Below are 21870 nucleotides of genomic sequence, written 5' to 3' on the forward strand. Positions count from 1 at the left end.
GCAGCGAAAGCAGCACTCATATGAGCGCTGCCTTCTCTTCAAACAGCTGATTGACGGGGTTCGGAACCCTGACGATCTGATATTGATGACCTATCCTGAGGATAGGTCATCAGTAGTAAAAAGCAGACAACCCCAATACAAGGCACGGACTAATGTATTGTGATTGTCTATATTGCCTCCTTTGCTGGCTGGAATAATTTTTCCATTTCATTATACAGGGCTCGTTTCCATGGCTACGACCACCCTACAATCCAGCAGCAGTGGCCGTGCTTGCACACTATAGGAAAAAGCGCCGGCCTAGATGACTGTGAATGAAAGATATTTGTTGCTGATCACTGCCGCATGTAAATATGCCGCTGATCACAAGAGAAACGAGAAAACATTGATTTGACGGGTTATTGTATTTTTTATTCTTCACCAGAAATTGTCGGGGATGTGCTTCTGACAAAATGCAAGCTAAATGGGGAAAGAATGATCTAAGTAAGGATCATTCATCCCCCATTTCGTTTGCATCAGGCCCTGTGAAAAGCCCTTTGAACGAGCACTGATCGACTTGTATATAATCTATCAGCGCTCATTCAGTACTGAAACTGCCTCATGTAAAAGGACCCTAATTAAGAAGTGAAGTGTGATCACTTCTCCTGATTAGAAAAGTAGTGGATAAGGGCCCATGGGGAGATCATTAATTGGTGAGTGTATATGTGGCGTCCATGAGCTGAACCCGTCGTCCATTAGACATATAAAACCAATGTTTCTCGGTAGTACATTACCTATGTTGCAGACAAACAATGAAACTGCACAGGGGATGAGTGATCATTGCAGTGATCATTCATCCCTATACAGAGTAGAAGATTGCTGCATGTAAATGCAACTAACGAGCAGGTGATGACCGGGAATGAACCTTCGTACTGCTAGATCTGTAAGCATCTGACCTTAGTCCTGAGCAATATCTGTACTTACAGACGATGGCCTTGCAGTTCTAATTATGTGTCCATGATAAGACATTTCTGAAGCTGGAAATACAACCTGCTGTTTTTTGTTTTTTTATGCGTATATGTATAGATGAGCTGCGGCGATTCAGTAAGTGCTCGAAGGCCTGGCAGATGATAGGGCCTACAGATGCCTTTAAAGAGGTTCTCCAGCTTTTTTTCTCTTTTCCATTTGCACCCCAGATATGGAAACCTCAATACTCACCTGCTCCCCATGTGGCAGGCGCAGCACTATGAAGTGCCTTTTGCCCTGTGGCATTAGAAGAATTCCCTGACTTTTAGTCTAACCAGACTGTCCGTTACTCTGTAATTCCTTTAGCGCTGTTCTATGGAAACAGTAGGTTTAAAGAGCACACAAAATGCTTGAAATAACTTCTTTATTAACTTCAACTTTTCTTCATATAACACTGCCGCCTCCGTAGCAGATAGTCCATGTACATAACACGTGTTGAAAAAATATCACAAAATGGCGGTATGCATAAGATGGTGGTTCAACTGTTCAATCTTGTCATGCAACATAAAATGGTGGATATATTTCTCTCTTGAGTATCTGTACTCTCACTTTAAGTTATTTAAGCACTTTATGTTCTCTCTGAGAGGTATATCTGAGGTATAACTAATAGTTCTGCTTGCTCAACTTGGTTTGCAGTTTGCAGTATGCAATTGCTTATGATCTGGTATGAGCAGTTCGCAGTTTGTATGCAATTTCTATGGAATCTGGTTTGTATGCTTGCAATTTGTATGCTATTTGTAGTTTGCAATTGGTGGAACTGCAAGTAAACACATATAACCAGTTCAGTATACAGCTCTAATCACACTATTAACAATAGGAACACATCATAACTGTATTAAATACCTATTTTGGCCTCTTTGCTTCCATAAAACTGAACTCTGGCTGGATCTGTGTCTGTTCAGCTCCTGTCTCTGGTGAATAATGATTCTAGCAGCTCCTGCTAGGGGAATTCCCAGACAGGCTGTCTGTGAGGCTGGCTGTGATTGGTGAAAATTCTTGCTGTGTGAGAAGCTGGCTGTGATTGGTCTAGACTTCTGCCCAGCAACAATAGATTAACACTATGCTTTCTGCTGTGTCACTGAGCTTACCTTACATTACAAAATGAATCTTAAAGGCATATTATCTTTTTCTGCTTCTGTGAACACAAAATATAACAGCTATATGACGACATCCAAAACAGGATGTCACAGTAAATAACTGTGATTTTGTCTTTAACACATAAACATAGGAACTGTATTAAGGCTATTGGCAGGTCTAGCTGTATACACACATAACCTATACTAGCAACCTAGGACAGGTCTTAGCTGGCCAGCTACACTCCCACCAAAATTACCTATAATTCTATGTTCTTAGTGGTAGGAGTTGAACATGAATTTGAGGAATTTTCCATCAGGTTCTCAACTTTTAAGTGTATTTTATTACTCTCAAGTAGAACAACTAACTTCTGTATAGGACGTTCCAACTTGAGTGGAGTAGTAAGACGTTTTCCTTTTTTGTCAAGTTTTGAGTCTCCTATTTGTAACAACACTCTTCTTACTAGTTTGTCTTCATCCTTTTGAACTTCTAGAACTTTGGCCAATTTCCATTGACTTCTAGGTAAATCTTCTTGCACTAACACTATGTCACCAACTTGGACATTTCTTCTGGGTGTTTGCCATTTACTTCTTAGCATAAGATTGGCTAAGTACTCTTTCCTCCATCTATTCCAAAACAGTTTTTTTTTTTTTTATCGAAAGCCCAAAGTCGTGCTCTCACCTCGTGCAACAAAATCGTGCAGCGTGCCACACAAAAATCGTGCACTAGGTCGCGGTCTATCGCAGGCCCTCTCCAAAAGAGAAGGGCCCCCCACAAACCATTCCTTATCCCTCCGGGGCCGAAGCTCCTGCAAGGGACTGGGACAAACGGCAACCCTCAGCCGAAGCCAAGGGTACGCCCATCTATGCTCCCGGCTTTCGCCTAGGCTGCCACCCAAGGCGTCAGCCAGGAGCTTCAACAAGGTCTGGACTCTCCCCGGAGGGAGAGCCCACGGGGTTTGGCAGGGGGGTGAGGAACCAATATGGCCACAAACCCCCCCCAAGACCTCAAGGAGGGGGTACCCGTAAGGGCGCCGAAACCCTGAAAATCCTAGTGAACACACAACGTGTAAAAGTGCACACAGTGTACATAAAAAATAAATAAGTGAATGTGTGCCATTACGGCCCGGACATTCAACCGGAATTATAAAAATTCCTCGTATCTTCAAGGCCGAAGCCGAGCAAATAGAGGTGCTGTTCGGATAGATATTGAACTCTTCGCGATCTCCTTCTGGCATATAAATCCTCTTTGGTGAACTTGCCAGGCGGTGGCTGTATGTAATCAGACTTAAGGTGAAGTAGATGGTTGGGTGTTAAAGGGTCCAAACTTGTTGGATCGTTGATGTTATTAACTGTAAGTGGACGACTGTTAACAATAGACATTACTTCATGGAATAGGGTCCTAAGTGAAGCATCATCTATTCTTCTGGCGTTCTTTTTCAACACTGAACTTAACACATTTCTCACAGTTCTGATTTGTCTTTCCCAAACTCCTCCTGTATGGCTTGCATGTGGAGCATTCATGTGAAAATCACATTGTTTCTCTAACAAATATTCAGTTACTTTTTCTTTATAGATCTCTTTTAGAGCTTTCTTCAATTCATTCTTTGCTCTGACAAAATTAGATCCTTGGTCAGATCTAAGCTCTCTGACAGTACCTCTAATGGCTATGAAACATCTCAAGGCGTTGATGAATGCGTCAGTTGACATATCTTCTAACATTTCCAGGTGAATCGCTCTGGAACTCAGACATGCAAATATTAGTCCATATCTCTTGTACTCTTTACGGTTCTGTTTCGTGATGAATGGGCCAAAACAATCCATTCCGCTATAAAGAGATGGTGGTGATGGGTTTACACGATCTGCCGGTAAATCTGCCATTCTTTGTTCTTCTGTAGGTCTATGTGCCTTTCTGCAGACTACACATTTACTTATATACTTTGCTCTAACTTTGCTTCCTTTCACAATCCAGTAACCACCTTCTCTCAAACAGCTTTAGGTAAAGCTTCTTCCTTAATGCAAGGATATGTTGCAGTAGTGATCAATAATCAATCTTATGAAGGTAGAGTTTTTGGGTAGATTTGCTGGATGCTTCACTCTGCTAGGTAACAATGCATTTTCCAGTCTCTCTCCCACCTTCAGTATACCATCCTGCAGAACAAGATTAAGCTTGTACAATGGGTGGTTGTGTGGAAGCCTTTTAGGTTCTTGACAAAGTCTCTTCAACTCTTCACTGTAGAATCTCTGTTGAATGAGTCTTGTGACTGTTTCTTCAGCTTTCATTCTTTCTTCTACATTCAACAATTCCTTCTTTCTGATTCCCTTTGACAAACGTTGAATTCGAGCTACTACGTTTATAACTGTATTCCATTTTGAACATCTGGCTAGTCTTTCAAGTATGTCATCTTGACACCTGGCAGCAGTGCTCAATGTTTGTACAACTTTTACTTCTGGATCACCCATAGACAATTGTGTGTAACCTTTTCTGGACCTGTGAACCAATTTGAATTTTTAAATTCAGTTACATTCAGGCCTGTTGAAGCATTATCTGCTGGGTTATGCTTTGTGTCCATGTGATGCCAATGTTCTGGATTTGTTATTTTACAAATTTTCTCAACTCTGTTGGCGACAAAGATATGGAATCTTTGAGCTTTGTTGTTTATGTATCCTAAGACAACTTGTGAGTCTGTCCAAAAATATTCTTCATCTATTTTCAATTCCAATTCTTCTCTCAGAAACTTGCTTACTGATGCTGAAACAACGGCTGCTGTCAGTTCAAGTCTTGGTATTGTCTGAATACTGGTAGGTGCAACTCTGGCCTTCCCCATAACCAGGGAACAGTGTATCCTGTCTTCTCCTATTACTCTGATGTAGGAGCACTGACCATAACCATAACTACTGGCATCTGAAAAGTGATGAAGTTCTATTTTCTAGTACTTTCCGAAATCATGAGGTATTCGAACTTCTCTCAAGTTTTGCAAGTCTCTTATCCAACTCTCCCACCTTGGCCTCAAATTTTCAGGTATGGGCTCATCCCATCCCAACTTCTGTCTGCATAATTCTTGCAGTATTTCTTTTGCTCTGAGGATTACTGGGGCCAAGAATCCCAATGGATCAAATATAGAAGCCACTGCGGAAAGAATGGTTTGTCTAGTTGCAACTTTCTCCTCAATAGATACTTCAAAGAAGAACTTGTCGTTCTCTACATTCCATCCCAATCCAAGTACGTTCTGAACTGAAAGATGATCATAATTGAGATCTAAATTAGTCATTGTTGCTGCAGGTTCAGAGTCACTAATGGATTCTAGTACCTCTCTGTTGTTTGAGATGAATTTGTGAAGGTGCAGGTTTCCTCTTGCGCATAACTCTTGGCTTTCTTTCACTAGTTTGATTGCAGATTCTGTGGACTCTAGACTTATGAGACCATCATCTACATAAAAGTTTTTCTTCAGAAAATTTGCTGCTGATGGGCAATCCTTTTTATTCTGATTGGCCAGGTACTTCATACGATAATTGGCGCAACCTGGAGATGATGCTGCTCCAAACAAGTGTACTTTCATTCTGTATTCTGCTGGCTCTGTATCTGTATCTCCATCCTCCCACCATAGAAACCTCAGGAAGTCTCTATCTTCATTCTTCACATGAAACTGGCGGAACATCTTTTCAACGTCACACATGACCGCTACGGGATACTTTCTGAATCTACAGAGTACTCCAGGCAGAGTGTTTGTAAGATCTGGTCCTTTTAGTAGATTATCATTCAATGCAACACCATTGTACTTTGCTGATCAATCAAATACTACTCTAATCTTATCTGGTTTCTTTGAGTGGTAAACACCTTAATGTGGGATGTACCACACTTCTCCTTCTTTAGGTTTGTTATTTACTTTCTCTGCATGTCCTTCTTCGAGGATGCCTTCCATGAATTTCAAATAATCCTGCTTGAATTTGAGATCTCTTCCCATCTTTTTCTTCAAACATTTCAATCTTGCTAGGGCAAGATTTCTGTTATTTGTCAGACGAGGTCGTTCTCTAAAAGGTAAGGGGAATCCAAGATGTCCTTGTTGATTCTGCTGAATACTTTCTTCTAGAGTGTGTACGAACTTTATGTCTTCTTGGGATATACTCTTTTCTTTAGAACTTATATCTGCAAAGTCATATTCAAGAATCTTGATTACTTTTGCTGGACTTACAGTTGGTAACTCTTGGACAGATATTCGATGACACAATCCTGTCACTTGTCTTGAGTTTGCGATCTGCTGTTTCCCTCCAACAGCACCCCATCCTAGATCAGTTTGAGCAGCATGGGGTTCACCCTTTTCTCCTGTGATTACCTTTCGTGGTACCAAGGCTTCGGGACAATCGTAGCCTATCAACAGTCCAACACCAAACTCCTTCAGCGGGGACATTTCATGAGATATGACAGAAAGGTGCTCCCATTCATTGGCTGTTTCACAGGTAGGTATGCGATCTCGATCTAGAGATATATCGTAATTTGTATAAGCTGGAAGTAGATCCAATGTGCAGTTTGAATAAAGTCATCTAACTCTCAGTCCTTTGACCCTTTGACTGTTCACTAATGTGTCTCTCCCAGTCATTGTGGTGAGTTTGAGCTTCACTAGTTCTGTAGCCACTTGTAATTTCTTGAAGATTTCTTGATCAATGAAAATGACATCACTCTGGGCATCCAGTAGCGCATAGGCGTATACCTTCTTGTTCCTCCTTTTAGGATTTAATATGCACACTGGTACAACCATTGATGTGCCATTGCTTTCTCCTTCCCTCACTCTGCAAGAGAATACTGATACTTTCTTTTCTTCCTCAGTATCTTTAGGTATTGAGGATTTATCTTTCTTGTGACGTTCTTTATGTAGGGGTGTAGGATGGCGTCCTTTGCAAACGATGCATGTGACCTTTTTCTTACACTCCTTAGTAACATGGCCTTTTCTTAGGCATCCGAAACACAGTTGGTTATCCAGTACAATTTTTTTCTTTTCATCTGGGGACTTCTTCAATTCTTGGCACTTGTGTATGGAGTGGTTCTCTCCACAGAACATACACTTGAAGGTAGTCTGAAGATTTTTCGGTTCTGTCTCTCTACTGATCCCAGTAGTGACTTTGAACTTGCTCTCGTAGGTATCTGGACCTTTAGCTGCTGTGTTGGTTGCAAAGCTAGTTGCTCTTGCATGTCTTATCTCTCTTGCAGCCTTTCTACTAAGGATTTTAAGACGTAAGATGATGTTACTGGATTACATGCTATCCGTGCTTCCTCATTGACAAACTCAGAGAACTTGGGAAGTTCTTACCTAGATCTAACTGCTTAGTCACATAGCGATTCCATCTAGAAGCCACTTTTTCAGGTAGCTTAGTTAGCATCCTGTGGTTTTCTAGATAGTCGTTCATTACTTTCAGTCCTTGAACATGTGGGATGGCATTGCTGCATGCTTGCAGGAAGTCACCATACTTTTGGAGTCTGAAGTGTTCTTTAGGACTTATTTTAGGCCAGTTATTCAGTTTCTCTCTAAAGGCTCTTTGTACTAAGAAAGGATTTGTTCTCTATGGTCTTGCTGAGACAATGGTTGTAACACTCTCTTGAGCATTGCCATGGCATCTAGGAATAGAATAATCCGGTTCTATTTTCTCACTTACTTCTGAATTAGGTGAGTCCTTTTCTTTATCTTTTCTGGTAGAGATAGAGGGTAAATCCACACACCTTTTTCCTAACACTGGACTAGGCCTTTCTTTGTTTTTCTGAGCAGGGATGGAAGGATAATAACTTATTTCTTCACTACATGCTGGAGATTTCTTTGCATTCTCCTGGGCATATAAAGGAAAGTAGGAGTCTGTTTCTTCATTTAGTACAGATTCGAACCTATGACTACTCTGACTCATATCCTCCTCATGTACTCTGAGTCTGGCTTCTATAATCTTAACTTCTTTCTGCCTTTCAAGACTTTTCATCTGTTGGCGCTGTGCCTCGATTTCAGCTTCCATCTGATGGCGTTGTGTGTCCTTTTCAGCTTCCTTTTCAGCCATTAGTTGGCGCTGCGCCTCGATGGCAGCTTCCATTTCAATTTCTGCTCTCTGTTGTTCTAAGTTGTTCAGCTAATTCCTTTCTTTTGGCTGAAGGACTCTGATATATGGGTGGCACTTCTGCTAGCGAAGGAAGTCACACTTGAGATTGTGGTACCACCTAAAGACCTAGCATAGTCTCTCATAAAAAGCTCATTCATTCTACTTCTTGCTTTAACTTCACCATAGTTTTCTGCAAATTATAGTTTTCTCATGAGCTTTACCAAATCTTTAGTGACCGCAGTACATGTGTCCATGTTTTTTACAATATCCTGGGAAGGTGTCGTAAATGACCGCAGGTTGACATATGCTGCCATAAGCTCTGATTCTGATTTCTCTACCGTCTCTACCATATCACTCAAGTTCCCTTTTATACTTTCTTGCTTTAGCTTTTTATGAATGTCTTTAATGTATAATTTCCACTTGTCATACATTCTGATTAACTTTTTTCCTTTTAGTGCTGCTTCTTGCTCCAAATTTTCCAGCATATTTGGGGTCGGTTTTCTGGCACGTGATGAACGTCTTAGTTCATCTGCTTGGGCTATATTTGTTTGAGGCAAGACTAATGCCATATCAGACTCTTCTACCTTAGACAGGTTTCCTTGCTCTTCAACTTCTACTCTATCTATCTTTGCATCCTCTAACAGTGGCATGGTAATACTAGGCTCAGACATTTTACTTTAAATGCAATACTGACAATCAATACGAATATTAAGAGTCCTTTCCCTTTAAATGCAATACTGACAACTGCAGAAATAAATGACTGTCACTTTAAATACAACAGCGATAAATGCAGGCAATAAATGACTTTCACTTTAAATGCTTTAGAGTCCGTGTACTACAAACTGTCCTTTGTTTTTATTTAAAGTCTCTTATTTCTAAACACAAAAAAATGTCTCTTTATTCCAAAGCATATATGCAATGATAAGTAATAAAATGAAAGCTCTGACCTTATTCTGAAGAGCAGGATACTGCAATCTGAAGGTTGACGTGTCTTTTCTTGATATGATGCGATGCTTGCGCTGGTCTGCACTGAGTTGCGATGCTCTGTGATGACTTGCGATGCTTTGTGATGACTTGCGATGATCTGTGATGATTTGCGATGCGCTGGCTTGGATACGCTGCTACAAGCTTTGGGCCCAGTGGCGGTAAACTAGCTGACTGCAGTACGTGGTCTCTCCGTGGATAGCGGTGCAGGCACTCTAGCTCTGGACTTTGGCCTCCCACAATGTGTCTCTTTCTCTCTCTAGGGATCGCAGGAGGGTTGGCGCTCTTTCTCTGACTATTTTGCCTTTGCCGTTCTGCCACTTTAAGAGTCGGCTGCAGTTTTACTAATGCACATGTTTTATGGCCTTTATGGTAGCTCCGCTGAGATGTCTTTGCTTGCTCACTCAGGCAACAGTTGCTGCGCGGCGGTATATGCTGGCACTCTGCTGCTCTAATGCGCTCTTTACTGTGCAAGTTGAGGAGCGCTATCACTTCGCCCTCTGAGGGCAATAGTTCCACTGTTCCAGGCGCAGCACTATGAAGTGCCTTTTGCACTGTGGCATTAGAAGAATTTTGATATCTCTGACTTTTAGATCATTAATTGGTGAGTGTATATGTGGCGTCCATGAGCTGAACCCGTCGTCCATTAGACATATAAAACCAATGTTTCTCGGTAGTACATTACCTATGTTGCAGACAAACAATGAAACTGCACAGGGGATGAGTGATCATTGCAGTGATCATTCATCCCTATACAGAGTAGAAGATTGCTGCATGTAAATGCAACTAACGAGCAGGTGATGACCGGGAATGAACCTTCGTACTGCTAGATCTGTAAGCATCTGACCTTAGTCCTGAGCAATATCTGTACTTACAGACGATGGCCTTGCAGTTCTAATTATGTGTCCATGATAAGACATTTCTGAAGCTGGAAATACAACCTGCTGTTTTTTGTTTTTTTATGCGTATATGTATAGATGAGCTGCGGCGATTCAGTAAGTGCTCGAAGGCCTGGCAGACGATAGGGCCTACAGATGCCTTTAACCACCTCAGCCCCCAGTGCTTAAACACCCTGAAAGACCAGGCCACTTTTTACACTTCTGACCTACACTACTTTCACCATTTATTGCTCGGTCATGCAACTTACCACCCAAATGAATTTTACCTCCTTTTCTTCTCACTAATAGAGCTTTCATTTGGTGGTATTTCATTGCTGCTGACATTTTTACTTTTTTTGTTATTAATCGAAATTTAACGATTTTTTTGCAAAAAAATGACATTTTTCACTTTCAGTTGTAAAATTTTGCAAAAAAAACGACATCCATATAGAAATTTTGCTCTAAATTTATAGTTCTACATGTCTTTGATAAAAAAAAAATGTTTGGGTAGAAAAAAAATGGTTTGGGTAAAAGTTATAGCGTTTACAAACTATGGTACAAAAATGTGAATTTCCGCTTTTTGAAGCAGCTCTGACTTTCTGAGCACCTGTCATGTTTCCTGAGGTTCTACAATGCCCAGACAGTACAAACACCCCACAAATGACCCCATTTCTGAAAGTACACACCCTAAGGTATTCGCTGATGGGCATAGTGAGTTCATAGAACTTTTTATTTTTTGTCACAAGTTAGCGGAAAATGATGATTTTTTTTTATTTTATTTTTTTTCTTACAAAGTCTCATATTCCACTAACTTGTGACAAAAAATAAAAACTTCCATGAACTCACTATGCCCATCAGCGAATACCTTGGGGTCTCTTCTTTCCAAAATGGGGTCACTTGTGGGGTAGTTATACTGCCCTGGCATTCTAGGGGCCCAAATGTGTGGTAAGGAGTTTGAAATCAAATTCAGTAAAAAATGACCTGTGAAATCCGAAAGGTGCTCTTTGGAATATGGGCCCCTTTGCCCACCTAGGCTGCAGAAAAGTGTCACACATCTGGTATCCCCGTACTCAGGAGAAGTTGAGGAATGTGTTTTGGGGTGTCTTTTTACATATACCCATGCTGGGTGAGATAAATATCTTGGTCAAATGACAACTTTGTATAAAAAAATGGGAAAAGTTGTCTTTTGCCAAGATATTTCTCTCACCCAGCATGGGTATATATAAAATGACACCCCAAAACACATTCCCCACCTTCTCCTGAGTACGGAGATACCAGATGTGTGACACTTTTTTGCAGCCTAGGTGGGCAAAGGGGCCCATATTCCAAAGAGCACCTTTCGGATTTCACTCGTCATTTTTTACTGAATTTGATTTCAAACTCCTTACCACACATTTGGGCCCCTAGAATGCCAGGGCAGTATAACTACCCCACAAGTGACCCCATTTTGGAAAGAAGACACCCCAAGGTATTCCGTGAGGGGCATGGCGAGTTCCTAGAATTTTTTATTTTTTGTCACAAGTTAGTGGAAAATGATGATTTTTTTTTTTTTTTCATACAAAGTCTCATATTCCACTAACTTGTGACAAAAAATAAAAACTTCCATGAACTCACTATGCCCATCAGCGAATACCTTGGGGTCTCTTCTTTCCAAAATGGGGTCACTTGTGGGGTAGTTATACTGCCCTGGCATTCTAGGGGCCCAAATGTGTGGTAAGGAGTTTGAAATCAAATTCTGTAAAAATTGACCTGTGAAATCCGAAAGGTGCTCTTTGGAATATGGGCCCCTTTGCCCACCTAGGCTGCAAAAAAGTGTCACACATCTGGTATCTCTGTATTCAGGAGAAGTTGAGGAATGTGTTTTGGGGTGTCTTTTTACATATACCCATGCTGGGTGAGATAAATATCTTGGTCAAATGCCAACTTTGTATAAAAAAATGGGAAAAGTTGTCGTTTGCCAAGATATTTCTCTCACCCAGCATGGGTATATGTAAAATGACACCCCAAAACACATTCCCCACCTTCTCCTGAGTACGGCAATACCAGATGTGTGACACTTTTTTGCAGCCTAGGTGGGCAAAGGGGCCCATATTCCAAAGAGCACCTTTCGGATTTCACAGGTCATTTTTTACAGAATTTGATTTCAAACTCCTTACCACACATTTGGGCCCCTAGAATGCCAGGGCAGTATAACTACCCCACAAGTGACCCCATTTTGGAAAGAAGAGACCCCAAGGTATTCGCTGATGGGCATAGTGAGTTCATGGAAGTTTTTATTTTTTGTCACAAGTTAGTGGAATATGAGACTTTGTATAAAAAAAATAAAAAAATAATAAAAAAATCAGCATTTTCCACTAACTTGTGACAAAAAATAAAAAATTCTAGGAACTCGCCATGCCCCTCACGGAATACCTTGGGGTGTCTTCTTTCCAAAATGGGGTCACTTGTGGGGTAGTTATACTGCCCTGGCATTTTCCAGGGGCCCTAATGTGTGTTAAGTAGGTAAATGACCTGTGAAATCCTAAAGGTGCTCTTTGGAATATGGGCCCCTTTGCCCACCTAGGCTGCAAAAAAGTGTCACACATGTGGTATCGCCGTATTCAGGAGAAGTTGGGGAATGTGTTTTGGGGTGTCATTTTACATATACCCTTGCTGGGTGAGAGAAATATCTTGGCAAAAGACAACTTTTCCCATTTTTTTATACAAAGTTGGCATTTGACCAAGATATTTCTCTCACCCAGCATGGGTATATGTAAAATGACACCCCAAAACACATTCCCCAACTTCTCCTGTGTACGGCGATACCATATGTGTGACACTTTTTTGCAGCCTAGATGCGCAAAGGTGCCCAAATTCCTTTTAGGAGGGCATTTTTAGACATTTGGATACCAGACTTCTTCTCACGCTTTGGGGCCCCTAGAATGCCATGGCAGTATAAATACCCCACATGTGACCCCATTTTGGAAAGAAGACACCCCAAGGTATTCAATGAGGGGCATGGCGAGTTCATAGAAATTTTTTTTTTTTGGCACAAGTTAGCGGAAATTAATATTTTTTATTTTTTTCTCACAAAGTCTCCCGTTCCGCTAACTTGGGACAAAAATTTCAATCTTTCATGGACTCAATATGCCCCTCACGGAATACCTGGGGGTGTCTTCTTTCCGAAATGGGGTCACATGTGGGGTATTTATACTGCCCTGGCATTCTAGGGGCCCTAAAGCGTGAGAAGAAGTCTGGAATATACATGTCTAAAAAATTTTACGCATTTGGATTCCGTGAGGGGTATGGTGAGTTCATGTGAGATTTTATTTTTTGACACAAGTTAGTGGAATATGAGACTTTGTAAGAAAAATAAATAAAAATTCCGCTAACTTGGGCCAAAAAAATGTCTGAATGGAGCCTTACAGAGGGTGATCAATGACAGGGGGGTGATCAATGACAGGGGGGGTGATCAATGACAGGGGGGGTGATCAATGACAGGGGGGTGATCAGGGAGTCTATATGGGGTGATAACCACAGTCATTGATCACGCCCGTGTAAGGCTTCATTCAGACGTCCGTATGCGTTTTGCGGATCCGATCCATCTATCAGTGCATCCGTAAAAATCATGCGGACATCTGAATGGAGCTTTACAGGGGGGTAATCAATGACAGGGGGGTGATCAGGGAGTCTATATGGGGTGATCACCACAGTCATTGATCATGCCCCTGTAAGGCTTCATTCAGACGTCCGGATGCGTTTTGCGGATCCGATCCATCTATCAGTGCATCCGTAAAAATCATGCGGACATCTGAATGGAGCTTTACAGGGGGGTAATCAATGACAGGGGGGTGATCAGGGAGTCTATATGGGGTGATCACCACAGTCATTGATCATGCCCCTGTAAGGCTTCATTCAGACGTCCGGATGCGTTTTGCGGATCCGATCCATCTATCAGTGGATCCGTAAAAATCATGCGGACGTCTGAATGGAGCTTTACAGGGGGGTAATCAATGACAGGGGGGTAATCAATGACAGGGGGGTAATCAGGGAGTCTATATGGGGTGATCACCACAGTCATTGATCATGCCCCTGTAAGGCTTCATTCAGACGTCCGGATGCGTTTTGCGGATCCGATCCATCTATCAGTGCATCCGTAAAAATCATGCGGACATCTGAATGGAGCTTTACAGGGGGGTGATCAATGACAGGGGTGTAATCAATGACAGGGGGGTGATCAGGGAGTCTATATGGGGTGATCACCACAGTCATTGATCACGCCCCTGTAAGGCTTCATTCAGACGTCCGGATGCGTTTTGCGGATCGGATCCATCTATCAGTGCATCCGTAAAAATCATGCGGACATCTGAATGGAGCTTTACAGGGGGGTGATCAGGGAGTCTATATGGGGTGATCACCACAGTCATTGATCATGCCCCTGTAAAGCTTCATTCAGACGTCCGGATGCGTTTTGCGGATCGGATCCATCTATCAGTGCATCCGTAAAAATCATGCGGACATCTGAATGAAGCTTTACAGGGGGGTGATCAGGGAGTCTATATGGGGTGATCACCACAGTCATTGATCATGCCCCTGTAAAGCTTCATTCAGACGTCCGGATGCGTTTTGCGGATCGGATCCATCTATCAGTGCATCCGTAAAAATCATGCGGACATCTGAATGGAGCTTTACAGGGGGGTGATCAGGGAGTCTATATGGGGTGATCACCACAGTCATTGATCATGCCCCTGTAAAGCTTCATTCAGACGTCCGGATGCGTTTTGCGGATCGGATCCATCTATCAGTGCATCCGTAAAAATCATGCGGACATCTGAATGGAGCTTTACAGGGGGGTGATCAGGGAGTCTATATGGGGTGATCACCACAGTCATTGATCATGCCCCTGTAAAGCTTCATTCAGACGTCCGGATGCGTTTTGCTGATCGGATCCATCTATCAGTGCATCCGTAAAAATCATGCGGACATCTGAATGGAGCTTTACAGGGGGGTGATCAGGGAGTCTATATGGGGTGATCACCACAGTCATTGATCATGCCCCTGTAAAGCTTCATTCAGATGTCCGGATGCGTTTTGCTGATCGGATCCATCTATCAGTGGATCCGTAAAAATCATGCGGACGTCTGAATGGAGCTTTACAGGGGGGTAATCAATGACAGGGGTGTAATCAATGACAGGGGGGTGATCAGGGAGTCTATATGGGGTGATAACCACAGTCATTGATCACGCCCCTGTAAGGCTTCATTCAGACGTCCGGATGCGTTTTGCGGATCCGATCCATCTATCAGTGGATCCGTAAAAATCATGCGGACGTCTGAATGGAGCTTTACAGGGGGTTGATCAATGACAGGGGGGTAATCAATGACAGGGGGGTGATCAGGGAGTCTATATGGGGTGATCAGGGGTGATCAAGGGTGAATAAGGGGTTAATAAGTGACGGGGGGGGGGTGTAGTGTAGTGGTGCTTGGTGGGACTTTACTGAGCTACCTGTGTCCTCTGGTGGTCGATCCAAACAAAGGGGACCACCAGAGGACCAGGTAGCAGGTATATTAGACGCTGTTATCAAAACAGCGTCTAATATACCTGTTAGGGTTAAAAAAAAACACATCTCCAGCCTGCCAGCGAACGATCGCCGCTGGCAGGCTGGAGATCAACTCTCTTACCTTCCGTTCCTGTGAGCGCGCGCGCCTGTGTGCGCGCGTTCACAGGAAATCTCGCGTCTCGCGAGATGACGCGTATATGCGTCCAGGCGGAATGAATCAACCACCTCCAGGACGCGTCTGTGCGTACAGCGGTCCGGAGGTGGTTAAAGAGGTTCTCCAGCTTTTTTTCTCTTTTCCATTTGCACCCCAGATATGGAAACCTCAATACTCACCTGCTCCCCATGTGGCAGGCGCAGCACTATGAAGTGCCTTTTGCGCTGTGGCATTAGAAGAATTCCCTGACTTTTAGTCTAACCAGACTGTCCGTTACTCTGTAATTCCTCTAACGCTGTTCTATGGAAACAGTAGGTTTAAAGAGCACACCAAATGCTTAAAATAACTTCTTTATTAAAGGGGTTCTACAGTTTGTTTTAACTGATGATCTATCCTCTGGATAGATCATCAGCATCTGATCGGCGGGGGTCCGACACCCGGGACCCCTGCCGATCAGCAGTTTGAGAAGGCAGCGGTGCTCCAGCAGCCGAGTGACGTCACGACTTGTATCAACAGTTGATCATCAGTTAAAACAAACTGTAGAACCCCTTTAACTTCAACTTTTCTTCATATATAATACTGCTGCCTCCGCAGCAGATAGTCCATGTACATAACACGTGTTGAAAAGATATCACAAAATGGCGGTACGCATAAGATGGTGGTTCAACTGTTCAATCTTGTCATTCAACATAAAATGGTGGATATATTTCTCTCTTGAGTATCTGTACTCTCACTTTAAGTTATTTAGGCACTTTATGATCTCTCTGAGAGGTATATCTGAGGTCTAACTAATAGTTCTGCTTGCTCAACTTGGTTTGCAGTTTGCAGTATGCAATTGCTTATGATCTGGTATGAGCAGTTTGCAGTTTGTATGCAATTTGTATGGAATATGGTTTGTATGCTTGCAATTTGTATTTGTAATTGATTTTGCTATTTGTATGCTATTTGTAGTTTGCAATTGGTGGAACTGCAAGTAAACACAAATAACCAGTTCCCTATACAGCTCTAATCACACTATTAACAATAGGAACACATCTTAACTGTATAAAATACCTATTTTGGCCTCTTTGCTTCCATAAAACTGAACTCTGGCTGTATCTGTGTGTTCAGCTCCTGTTTCAGGCTGTCTGTGAGGCTGGCTGTGATTGGTGAAAATTCTTGCTGTGTGAGAAGCTGGCTGTGATTGCTCTAGACTTCTGCCCAGCAACAATAGATTAACACTATGCTTTCTGCTGTGTCACTGAGCTTACCTTACATTACAAAATGAATCTTAAAGGCATATTATCTTTTTCTGCTTCTGTGAACACAAAATATAACAGTTATATGACATCCAAAACATGATGTCACAGTAAATAACTGTGCTTTTGTCTTTAACACATCAACCTAGGAACTATATAAAGGCTATTAGGAGGTTTAGCTGTATACACATATAAGGCTATACTAGCAACCTAGGACAGGTCTTAGCTGGCCAGCTACACCCCACCACTCTGTTCCAACTCCCTGGGTCCCTTTTTGTCAACTTCTGCATGGATGGGGTCACGGGCACTTCTTCAGCCAAATGACTGTCTTCAGTAGTGACATTACTGCTGGGTTATGAGCTGCTCTAGGACACATCACTACTGAAGCCAATCATTGGCTGCAGCCGTGCATGTCACCCTGTTTATGCAGAAGTTTACAAGGATTGGAAGTCCAGTAAAGGGAGCTGGGACGGAGTGGCTGGGAGCAGGTGAGTATAGATTTCTCCATAGGTACAGCTAGCTGGGAGGAGGGGAATAAATAACAAAACAAAAAAAGCTGGACAACCTCATTATGCCTCCTGCACATGACCGTATCCGTATTTTGGTATGAGGAGCCAAAACATTGAAGTGACTCACATTGAAAAAGTGGGACAAAATATTAAAGGAATAGAAGTCCACAATTCTTTGAAAGCCTAGTTGTGCTTCCTGTGTATATGTGTGGGATGATCATCCATCGGCCTCAGCCCCAGGTTTTCAGAAGGATGCAAAATAGGGTTACCTTCCGTGTCCATTCCGCATTTTTCTCACTCCTATCAATAGACATGCCTATTCTGCCACTAAAAAGTCCCTACCCATGCCACTAACTCCTTAAAGGGCATAGGTCAGCAGATTTGTACCTTAAACTAGCTTTCCTGTTGCATGTGCACTTGGCAGCTGAAGGAATCTGTGTTGGTCCCATGGTCATATGTGCCTTCATTGCTGAGACAAATGAAGCTTTAATATATGCAAATGAGCCTCTAGGAGCAGCGGGGGTGTTGCTGTCACGACCGCTACCCCAGCAGCAGTCGTGTCGCACCAGACGGAGGGGAAGGGGGACCCTTATCTACGGATGGGAATAGTATGGCCACCCCTGACTAACCCTAAGCTGGCACCTGTCTGCCCTGATACCCTAGACGGGGTGTGAACCCGTGCGGCGAGCAGGATGCCTAAACCCTCAGTCGCCCTAATAAGCCTAGAGTGGGGAAAGGCCGATGGGAGCACTAGTCACCATCACTCATGTCTAGGAGAACAGCAGGGGAAGACAGCAAACAAACAAACTATAGCAGAGATAGACTTATCCAGTCACGAGCAGAGAAGGCGATCCAAATCACGACAGTCCACGCCGGACAAGAGCTCCACAGCAACACCATCAAACGATCTCCTTCAAAGGTCAGAATAGAACTGGAAGTAAGGACTATATCTGGCAATCACTGCAAGTGAAAGTGAAACTAATATAGTAGCTGTGAGTGGCAGACAGGACTCACCTGAGAAGGATGCCTACAAACTCCCAGTCAGGACAAAAAGGTTCACAAGGCAAAACCCAGATGACATACCCTGGACCACGGAGCAAACTCACAAGCTATCGCGAGTAGCAAGTCGCTGCGACCTTCTCCTCCCAGACCTGTCTGGATCAGTCACAGTCGTGACAGTACCCCCCTTTCTACGAGGGGCCCCTGGACCCTCAAGACCAGGTCTCTCCGGATGGGAGCTATGAAAAGCCCGAATGAGTCTGTCCGCTTTTATCTCTGATGCTGGAACCCACATTCTCTCTTCGGAACCATAACCTTTCCAGTGCACCAGGTACTGAAGAGAGCGGCGAACATATCGTGAATCAACAATCTTTTCTACCTGAAACTCAAGACTGCCATCAACAACCACCGGTGGAGGCGGTAGTGGCAATGGTTCAGGAGGTTCTACATATCTCTTAAGCAGAGATCTGTGGAAGACATTATGGATCCTTAGAGTCTGAGGTAGCTCCAGACGAAAAGCCACGGGTTAATGATCTTAATTACCCTATAAGGACCAATAAATCTCGGACCCAATTTCCACGAGGGAACCTTCAACTTGATATTTCTGGTAGACAACCACACCAAGTCATTCACCCCAAGGTCCGGACCTTCAGAGCGCTTCCTATCAGCCACACGTTTGTATCTACCACCCATTCTCTTCAAACTTTCTTGCACGCTCTGCCACACTGAAGAAAGTGAAGACGCAAATCGTTCCTCCTCGGGAATCCCAGACGGCCCCCCCTCACTAAACGTACAAAACTGAGGATGGAAACCATACGCACCAAAAAATTGTGACTTATCGGTGGATTCTTGACCACGATTATTAATGGCAAACTCGGCTAACGGTAAATAAGATGACCATTCCTCCTGATTTTCGGAAACAAAGCATCTCAAATATGTCTCTAGGTTTTGATTGGTACGTTCAGTCTGACCGTTGGACTGTGGATGGAAAGATGAGGAAAACGACAGATGAACCCCTAAACGAGAACAAAAAGCTTTCCAAAATTTAGAAACGAATTGGGTACCACGATCCGAAACAATATCGGAAGGGACCCCGTGAAGCTTCACGATGTGGTCAATAAAAACCTGAGCCAGTGTGTTAGCATTAGGCAATGCGGCAAGAGCAATAAAGTGCACCATTTTACTGAATCTGTCAACAACTACAAGAATAACAGTCTTCCCCACTGATACTGGTAGATCCGTAATGAAATCCATTGACAGGTGCGTCCAAGGCCTGTTGGGGATGGTCAGAGGTAAAAGACGCCCTGCCGGACGAGTATGATCTACCTTAGAACGAGCACAGGTAGCACATGCAGACACAAAATTCAACACCTCCTGGCGCCATTTAGGCCACCAGAACCGACAAGACACTAACTCAGAGGTTGCCCTACTACCTGGGTGTCCTGCCAGTGTGGAGTTATGGTGTTCTTTTAGTATCTCCAGTCGTAAATTTTATGGCACAAACAGTTTACCCGAGGGGCAGGAGGCCGGGGCGTCCCCCTGAGCTTCCAACACCCTCCCCTCCAAACCTGAGTGTAATGCAGAGACCACCACCCCCTTTTGCAAAATGGGCTCTGGTACCTCAACATCACCCCCTCCAGGAAAACTTCGAGACAATGCATCCGCCTTAGTATTTTTTGCCCCCGGGCGATAGGTTATTACAAAATTAAACCTAGTAAAAAATAACGACCACCGAGCCTGTCTAGGGGTGAGACGTTTAGCAGACTCCAGATATAATAAGTTTTTGTGATCAGTAATCACCGTGACGGGATGAACCGCCCCCTCCAAAAAATGACGCCACTCCTCAAAAGCCAACTTAATAGCCAAAAGTTCCCTGTTGCCAATATCATAGTTCCTTTCTGCAGTAGACAATTTCTTCGAAAAGAAAGCACACGGACGCCATTCACCAGGGGACGGGCCCTGAGATAGTACCGCTCCCACCCCCACCTCTGATGCGTCAACCTCTACAATAAAAGGAAGCGAGACATCTGGCTGTACGAGAATAGGGGCTGAGGTGAATCTCTCCTTCAGAGATGCAAAGGCAGTTTTGGCTGCATGTGACCATTTGGAAAAATCGGATCCCTTTCGGGTCATGTCCGTCAGTGGTTTGACCACCAAGGAATAGTTTTTTATAAACTTTCTATAAAAATTGGCAAACCCCAGGAAGCGTTGCAATGCCTTCAGGTTCTCAGGCAGATCCCAGTCTATAATCGCCCGGACTTTCTCTGGATCCATGCGGAAACCTGAATCTGACAACACATACCCCAGAAATGGCAGTTCTTTTACGGCGAACACACATTTTTCTAACTTAGCAAACAATTTGTTGGCCCTTAATATCTGCAGCACTTGTCTCACATGGATCTTATGAGTATCCAGATCCGGGGAATAGACCAGGATGTCATCAAGATATATCACAACAAATCTCCCGATAAGGTGACTAAAAATATAGTTGACAAAATGTTGGAATACCGCAGGCGCATTAGTAAGACCAAATGGCATGACCAGATTTTCATAATGCCCTTCCGGAGTATTAAAAGCCGTCTTCCACTCATCCCCCTCTTTGATGCGAACCAGGTTATAGGCTCCTCTGAGATCCATTTTGGAGAACCATTTAGCACCAGCAACCTGATTAAAGAGGTCGGGAATGAGAGGAAGAGGATAGGGATCTCGGATAGTTATCCGGTTTAATTCCCGGAAATCCAGGCAAGGACGTAGGCCCACATCTTTCTTTTTAACGAAAAAGAACCCTGCAGCCACAGGTGAAGAAGAGGGTCTGATGTGTCCCTTAGCCAAACTCTCCGAAATATAATCTTTCATAGACTTCCTCTCTGGGCCGGAAAGATTGTATAACCGGGTTTTAGGTAGTTTGGCCCCAGGTAGTAGATTAATCGGGCAATCATATGGACGATGAGGTGGTAACCCCTGACAACCCTTCTCAGAGAACACATCCATAAAATCTGACAGAAAGGCAGGTAAAGATGTTACAGAGAGTGTAGAGCACCTACTACTCAAGCAGTTGTCCTTACAATGTTCACTCCACTCCACAATCTCCCCGGCCTGCCAATCCACCACTGGATTGTGAGTCACCAGCCAGGGAAGCCCCAATACCATAGGAGCCGGAAGACCGTCCAGGACATAACACGAGATATGCTCTTTATGGAGGTCCCCTACCTGCAGATGGATATTATGAATGATCTGAGTTAACTCTTTCTGAGTAAGAGGGGAGGAGTCGATGGCAAAAACAGGAATAGTTCTGCATATCGGTTCTGGAGTAAAACCCAGAGCCTGAGCAAACCGTGAATCCACCAAGTTGACCCCCGCCCCACTGTCCAAAAAGACGGAACAGATCTCAGTCTTATTGCCCGCCTCAACGGTAGCGG

This window comes from Bufo bufo, chromosome 1, assembly GCF_905171765.1.
Source record: "Bufo bufo chromosome 1, aBufBuf1.1, whole genome shotgun sequence".
NCBI lineage: Eukaryota > Metazoa > Chordata > Amphibia > Anura > Bufonidae > Bufo > Bufo bufo.